The following is an 8,488-nucleotide window of genomic DNA, read 5'->3' as shown; positions in this document are numbered from 1 at the left end:
AGCCGGATCGTTAAAGCGGATCTACCTCAGGCAGCAACAGTCATCGGCTTGTTTAAGCCAACTTTAGAGGAGTCGTTGTCACTAGATCAGTCTTTCAGATACTGTTTTATTGTTCTCTGAAACCCTGTTTGATGGGCCATAGAACAAAGACAAAGTACTTTAATCAATGAAGAATACTGATTGAACTGCATGTGGTGCAACTGAGTATAAATCATCTTGGTAAGTGACATTAAGGGGACCAAAGGAAAAGTCTTTTATCAGTAGATGAAGTGAAGACAGATCAAATCTTTCCTCCATTTCACTGAGTTAATGTCTGCCACTCACCTGATTTGCACTGAGTGGGGTTTGTTCTGCAGAATGTAGATACATTGGCGGCAACGTGTGAAGCACTTGACTTCTAACAAGTAGGCACATGTTAGATCAAATAGATAAATAAGTTGAGTGAATGTGATAGATATGTAGTAGGGCTGTCAACGTTAAAGCGATAATAATGTGTTAATACAAAATCGTTTTAACGCCACTAATTTCTTTAACTCATTAATACAATCGATCTTTCGGAGGTTGTAGTGGGCTCGGTTTTAAAGCTAGAGCGAAGATACTGGCATCATATTAAACTAGAAAACCATTGGTACCAACCATGTAATACTAGCTTGCCAAGAAGGAGGTTAAACAACGCTCCAAAGTTATGGTAATAACTTATAAAGTAATTGAAACTGGTGGCGTAACTTCAACCAATAGGATCGTTACATCATCCGGGAGAGTCCTGTGTTTCTATATGACACTGAGGATATAGTTTAAAGAAAGAAATGAAACAGAAAGAGGAAATAGACACCCACTTCACAACTCTAGTGGAAAATCAAAAATCGTCTTTTTAAATATTTTAGATCGTATCTGTGACTCCTTACTAAGAGGGATCACTGTTACACCTGGTAGTTGGTGGTTTTTATCTTGTATTGTCAAAGCAATCTGATTATTTCACTGATGACATTGGGATCCGTGTGAAATGATGTAATCATTTATATTTACGTAGGCACGTTTCTGTTCATCATGGAAAAGCAGGAAGATGAACTTGATAATACACGTAGCAGCAGCGTGACTCACTGCTGTCGTAGTGTTCAGGAAGTCGGCCAACTGGGAAAAACAGCCTGGGAATTTTTTACTGTGAGGTCAATCCAGTTACAATTAGATGTTTCAGATAAAGGTCTTTACCAGGATTACAATTATCAGTTAGGATGCAACTCTTTCGGAAGAATTGATTGTACAGGGAAGCTACAGTACAAAACCCAGAGTGGGTCTACAGGAATAACTCTGCCCCCGAAATACTAGAAAATATATAACCTTAAACTTTACAACATAATGCTCCAGATATTTAAGGTCCCCAGAGGATGAATCTTTTCTTGACTTTGGTCACTCAACAACACTTTAGTTCAGGAAACCTTTAAAACTAGTGAGTGACCTTTTCAATGACAGAATTTGGGACGCTGCATCTGACCATTCTTTTAACTTTCTGAAACCAATAATCCGACTACCACGCCTTCATAGTGCAGCGTTTAGCCAAGTGTGCATTGGAGCTTCTCCTTCTTCTTCTTCTTCACACAACTACTTCCATCACTTTTCATTTGTACAACTGAGTGCAACACCCCCCTTAATGACAGGTTTTTGGCCCAGTTTTCAAATGCGTCCTCAGTGATCAGATCACAAGTGGACAGCTTTAAGTACATCTGTTCACACCTGGCATTAGAATGCGTCTCCATATGCATCCTGAGTGGCCACTTGTGATTCGATCTCACTTACCCGCCCTAAATGCAAATAAACACGTCGTAAACACACGGCTGATACAGCAGACGTTGTGACGTAATATTACATGAATGTCAGTAGTAATATCCTACATATTTGTGAATTCTGGTACATTGTATTAACATCAAAATAAAAGGTTATTGTACCGAAGGTCCACGCCGCCGGCACCGCTGCTTTTGCCGGGCAACAACGGGGTACAGAGCTTCAGAGAGCCGGGGAAGAGAGAGAACAGGCGGTCGGGTGTCAGCTCAGCGCAAAGCAGCGTAACAAAAACACAGACACATCTCTGACAATATGATAATAATGCACTTAGCGTGCCTAGTCTGATAGTCTGTAGATTATGTTGCCTATAGATAAGATATATTTTAATAAAATGCAGTTGTACCGACAGAATACAGTAGAGCACAGAGGCCGTTTCCGTGCTGACAAGCGCCCGTGTCTGCCTGTTTATTCACCTGAAGGGCGTGGTGATCCCGTGGATCCCAGCTGGACATCAGTAGAGTAGGCGGTCCTTAATCTGGCCAGGACGCATTCGCGTACACACTGCTAAAAGAGTGTGGTCATATGTGGCTCAGACCACCTCTGAATGTGGTCTGAAAGATCCAATCTCAATGCGTCCTCAATGCGTCTTGAGTGTGTTCACACCTGTACTCAGATCTGTCCACTTGTGATCCGATCACTGAGGACGCATGTTAATACCAGGTCTGAACAGGGTCTTAGACGCTTTTGTTAGATGTGGTTGGACAAAGTACATGGGATTGTACGAACTAGCTTGTTTCAAGCCACCTTTACGGGACTCTAGTGTGGCTATTGTCTGAATAGCAGCAAATGTGCCTGATATTAGATGACTTGCTTGGTAAATTGGTGTTGTGTAACTGTGGGTAAGTTTAAATTACTACTGTAGATCTCACTCCCAACAGTTTTGTGTCACATTGCTCAACGAGAAGGGGAAATACTGTGTGCCTTGCCAAAAGCAACACTATTTCTAGAAAGACAAACAGCCCATTCATTTTTTCCTACTCAGTTTCATGCGGCGGGTCTCATAGTTCCTGAATGGGCTGTTTCCTAACAATAGCCCACATAGTTTCCCATTAAAAAAAATACTTTATCATTTAGTATGTTTCCGTTTGTCAGTCTGTGCTCACCACAGTAATGTTTGTAACTGAGCCCCTTTCTGCTTAAATCAGAACACATGTCATTGTACAAAGGTTATAATAGATTTGATTACTTTTTATTTAATTTTAGTTTTAGTTAGTTTTCAGAGTACATTTGTTAGTTTTAGTTTAGTTCCAGCTTTTCAGAAAGGTTTAATTTTAGTTTTTTATATTTACTAAAGCGGTCAAAGTTAACGCGATAATAGCACGTTAACGCAAATTGGTTTTAACGCCACTAATTTCTTTAACGCATTAACGCAACTTGTAGGTTGTAGTGGGCTCAGTTTTAAAGCTAGAGTCAAGATACTGGCATCATGTGAAACTACGAAACCTAATGAATCCATCGCTACCAACCATGTCATACTAGCTTGTCGTGAAGCAACAGCTCCAAACTTATGCAAAATTTTGGCGAGGAAAAACTGTCATGGCCATTTTCAAAGGGGTCCCTTGACCTCTGACGTCATGATATGTGAATGAAAATGGGTTCTATGGGTATCCACGAGTCTCCCCTTTACAGACATGCCCACTTTATGATAATCACATGCAGTTTGGGGCAAGTCATAGTCAAGTCAGCACACTGACACACTGACAGCTGTTGTTGCCTATTGGGCTGCAGTTTGCCATGTTATGATTTGAGCATATTGTTTTATGCTGAATGCAGTACCTGTGAGGGTTTCTGGACAATATCTGTCATTGTTTTGTGTTGTTAATTGATTTCCAATAATAAATATATACATACATTTGCATTTACATACAACTTTATCTCTGTGTTTCTTACCTCTAAATTAAAACAGCCCTAATGTTTGGTTTTAGTTTTACAGTAGTTTTATTTTGTTTTTGACAGGGCCAGGTATAATGTATCAGAAGTACAGTATGTAGCTATATACATACAGTACAAAATACATGGATGGAGAACTGTGTAAGAATGGCCATATTGTTTAATGTTTTTCCTTTTTTCGGTTGTGATGTATCAAAGCTATAAAACTAAAATTAATTTTTATTTTTATTTAATTTTTATTCATTTTTTAACCATTAAATAGAGTTTCAGTTTAGTTTCTTTTTAAAGGATATTAGTTTTTATTCAGTTTCAGTTCACTAACATTATTTTTCACTGCTTATTTTCATTTTATTTTCAGTTTACGTTTACTATAATAACCCTGAATTGTACCCACTGTATGTAAATTATACTTCTCTGGGTTTTCCTTAAAGTTTAAACCGCCTGTTTCATTTAATCAGACATATCACATCTGTTTAAAAAAAAAAGAGACCTAGATGCTATTTTCATAATGTCATTCCCTCCATGTGTGGTGGGTTGAACTTTGGCTCTCCCCAAGAAGTCACTCGCTTGTGTTTATCCAGACTCAGCGGGTGAGAGCAGCGGTGCTAAAGTCACACCTCAGGCCACTAAAACGGAGCCTGGATATGAGGCCCCCCGACATCAGGTGTCCAACGGAGAATCTGACGTGACAAAGTTCTCACACAGGACGACCATCGAGGAATCTTAATTGGACCCCGGCCGTCCTTTGAAGGCAAGATCAGTCAAAGTCAGATTAACTATTTCAACTCCTCAATTCAGCAGATCCCTGTTGTTGTCACATACCACACGTTTATATGATTATAGTAAACTAGTGAAATGACCATAGGCATAAGATTGTTTTAATTTAGAGGTAAGAAACACAGAGATACGGAGGTATGGAAAATATGGGTCACGCATTGAGTTGATCGTAACAGATAATAAGTTAGCAATAAGAAAGGGGTGTGTTGTGACTTCATGTTGGACAAGTTTAGTCTTTTCCTTGGAAATCTGTTGACGCCTGTTTAAAAAAAGAAACAGAAAAAAACTACTGTGAGAAGTTTCTGCAGAACAAGCCTGTAACGCCTCCGGCACTACTTAGGCACTACTTGGAACCATATCAAAGTTAAATATCTACTGCAGATATTGAGCTGAAATATATATATACATATGTATACAGTGCCATGAAAAAGTATTTGCACCCTTCCTGATTTCTTATTTTTTTGCATATTTGTCACACTTAAATGTTTCAGATCATCAAACAAATTTTAATATTAGACAAAGATAACCCAAGTAAACACAAAATGCAGTTTTTAAATGATGATTTCATTTATTAGGGGAAAAAAAGATATCCAAACCTACCTGGCCCTATGTGAAAAAGTAATTGCCCCCTAAACCTAATAACTGGTTGCGCCACCCTTGGCGGCAATAACTGCAATCAAGCATTTGCGATAACTGGCAATGAGTCTGTCACATCGCTGTGGAGGAATTTTGTCCCACTCGTCTTTGCAGAATTGTTTTAATTCAGCCACACTGGAGGGTTTTCGAGCATGAGCGGCCTGTTTAAGGTCATGCCACAGCATCTCAATCGGATTTAAGTCCGGACTTTGACTAGGCCACTCCAAAACTTTCATTTTGTTTTTTTTAAGCCATTCAGAGGTGGACTTGCTGGTGTGTTTCGGATCATTGTCCTACTGCATAACCCAAGTGCGCTTGAGCTTGAGGTCACGAACTGATGGCCGGACATTCTCCTTCAGGATTTTCTGGTGGAGAGCAGAATTCATGGTTCATGCAAATGTATGTATATATTTGTTATTGGAAATCAATTAACAACACAAAACAATGACAGATATTGTCCAGAAACCCTCACAGGTACTGCATTTAGCATAAACAAATATGTTAAAATCATAACATGGCAAACTGCAGCCCAACAGGCAACAACAGCTGTCAGTGTGTCAGTGTGCTGACTTGACTATGACTTGCCCCAAACTGCATGTGATTATCATAAAGTGGACATGTCTGTAAAGGGGAGACTCGTGGGTACCCATAGAACTCATTTACATTCACATATCTTGAGGTCAGAGGTCAAGGGACCCCTTTGAAAATGGCCATGACAGTTTTCCCTCACCTAAATTTAGCGTAAATTTGGAGCGTTATTTAGCCTCGTTCCCGACAGGCTGGTAAAGATTTTTACGGTTTTGTAGTTTCATATGATACCACTATTTTCACTCGTTACACACACGTTATTATCGCGTTAACTTTGACAGCCCTAACATTAAAACAATTATTTTTTTGTGTTACAAGTTTTCGGAAATTTTTGATGAATTTAGGAGAAATCTACAGACGCAAATAGACAAAGTGTAGAACCTAAGAACCTAATGATGTCACGGGATACGCAAGGACAAGATGGCGCGACACTTGTTTGAAAAATGTAATTTAGATTACTTTGTTATTTTAATCCAGGTTCACTGACAGTGTTAAATCTATAATGTTTCTTTAGAGTGGTGAACCCAATTTTGTAAATTATGCTAACGACATCTAGTGTTTCATTTCCACTTTGAGGCCGTCCACATTATTCTTACTGTGAACACCCTGACATGAGCTGTACAGTCATACATAAGTTTTGATGGGGTTTTCCATTCCAGGCCCGGCCTTATCTTAAGTGGTCGGTCAAAAAAGTGTCTGGCCTCTCGTTGTAGGTGTAGTGGTCCAGTTGACACTCCTGGGACGGTGACAGCATCTCCACGGCCTGATAAGGGCTGTGCAGAGGCTGTCACCAGGGGAAAAAGGAGAGGCTCCACAGTGGCAGGAATGCTGGGAAGACTGACCGGCCCCCGGATCTAGAGTGAGCACATTTATACAGACAGGTTGTAAACTCATTAGCATCTTCCTAGCAGCGGAGGTGACTCACAGCTACAGCAATCAAGAGACATGCGAACACAATAATCAACACACACCTTTAAATCCTAACACATACTTACATAAACGTTAAAGTGATACTCCACCCACACAGTCTGTCTCTTCAGTTTAATTATCCTATAAATGTTAATAACAGAGCATATGAATGGATTATGCCTCGGGAATGCTTTAAGAGTTTTCTGATGACGGTGTGATTGTTTTTGTGTGCAGTAAAAACTCGTCAGCATTAGATCCTATTGTTATCAATACGATTTGTTTCCTCATGAACACGGAAACAACACAGGTCCAGTGTGTAACATTTCGGGGGTTCTATTAGCAGAAATGTAATATAATATTCATAACTATGTTTTCTTTAGTGTATAATCACCTGAAAATAAGAATTGGATTTTCGTTAGCTTAGAATGAGCCCTTTATATCTACATAGGGAGCGGGTCCTCTTCATGGAGTGCACCATGTTGCTCAAATCAAACACTGGCTCCAGAGAGGGCCTTTTGCGTTTTTACTTCACCTGAAGGCCACCGTAGTTCTCCGACACGCTCGTGAAACTACAAAACCGTGGTACCGCCAGCCACCGTCTGACTCCTGTTGCTCCTAAAGTAGTGGTATTATGGTAAGGATGGCCTCTGAGCGAGGCGAAAGGCGTTACTACGATTTTGCACTCGGCGGCTCACGTTATCACAGACTTGGTAAGGGAGGAGTGAGCGGAGGGGAATTCAGTTGGTTGCAATCTGCAACCACACCACTAGATGCCGCCAAATGCTACACACTGTACCTTTAACGTGCATTGCTTTAAAGTTCCATGTGGTCTCATAAAAACTAATAAATAACATAATCCAGAGCATCAACTGAACTCGCCAGTATATTCTCATAACTTTTATAACAGAGAAAATAAGTTAAATGTTGACGAGTAGTTTGACCTTTTGGGAAATACACTTATTTCCTTTCTTGCTAAGAGTTAGATGAGAAGATTGATACCGCTCTCATATTTGTCTGTTAAATAAAAGTTTACCTCCGGGGTCTGAGAAGTGAAGCCGATGCTGAAGTGCCTTAAACTTGCGTTCTTTCAAACAGCCAGCAGGGGGCGACTCCTCTGGTTGCAAAGAGAAGTCTGATTGTATAGAAGTCTATGAGAAAATGAGCCTACTTCTCACTTGATTTATTACCTCAGTAAACCTTGTAAACATGAGTTTATGGTCTCAATCGCTAGTTTCAACTCTTCTTCAATACAGCATGATGTTCATTTAGTAAATTATGGTTCCATTTAGAGTCAAATAGACCATAAAGCATGGGATGCTTTAGGGCAGGGCTACATTGTGATTGACAGGTATTGTCCGCATTTTCGTCTTACAACTTTAACCCTTTCACAGTGTTTTCGGTTCATGAAAGTTAATTAATAGAAATGTCTTATTCAGAGTACTTAGCTCCGCCCTCTCGTGTCACTTGTGGTTGCAAAAAGCCAAGATGGCAACGGCCAAACATGCCGAACTCAAGGCTTCAAAACGGCAGTCTGCAAACCAATGGGTGGTGTCACGGTGGCTACGTCTACTTCTTATATACTGTAGTTACAGTCTATGGCTACAACTAGCAACCTTGTTGAGCTTTAAAGGTGTCAGTGGGTGGATTTTATTACTCTCAGACAAAGCCAGGCTAGCTGTTTCCCCCCGTTTCCAGCATTTATGCAAACACTAAGCTAATTGGCTGTAACTTCATATTTATCCTACACACAGCAGTGTCAATCTCGTCATCTAATTCTTAGCAAGAAAACCAATAAGCATATTATTTCCCCAAAATGTCAAACTAATCCTTTAGAACTCTGAAAATCTTA

At 39.9% G+C, this 8,488-nt stretch overlaps 1 protein-coding gene across 2 annotated transcripts in view; it reads left to right on the top strand.

Annotated features, from left to right (window-relative positions):
• noc2l (NOC2-like nucleolar associated transcriptional repressor) overlaps positions 1–8,488 on the top strand; it is a 95,771-nt gene that overhangs the window by 35,437 nt on the left and 51,846 nt on the right. The window lies entirely within an intron of this gene.

The sequence above is a fragment of the Sebastes umbrosus genome, chromosome 6 (genome assembly GCF_015220745.1).
Source record: "Sebastes umbrosus isolate fSebUmb1 chromosome 6, fSebUmb1.pri, whole genome shotgun sequence".
NCBI lineage: Eukaryota > Metazoa > Chordata > Actinopteri > Perciformes > Sebastidae > Sebastes > Sebastes umbrosus.
The sequence above is the reverse complement of the archived record's forward strand: the minus strand, read 5'-3'. Positions and strand labels throughout refer to the sequence as shown.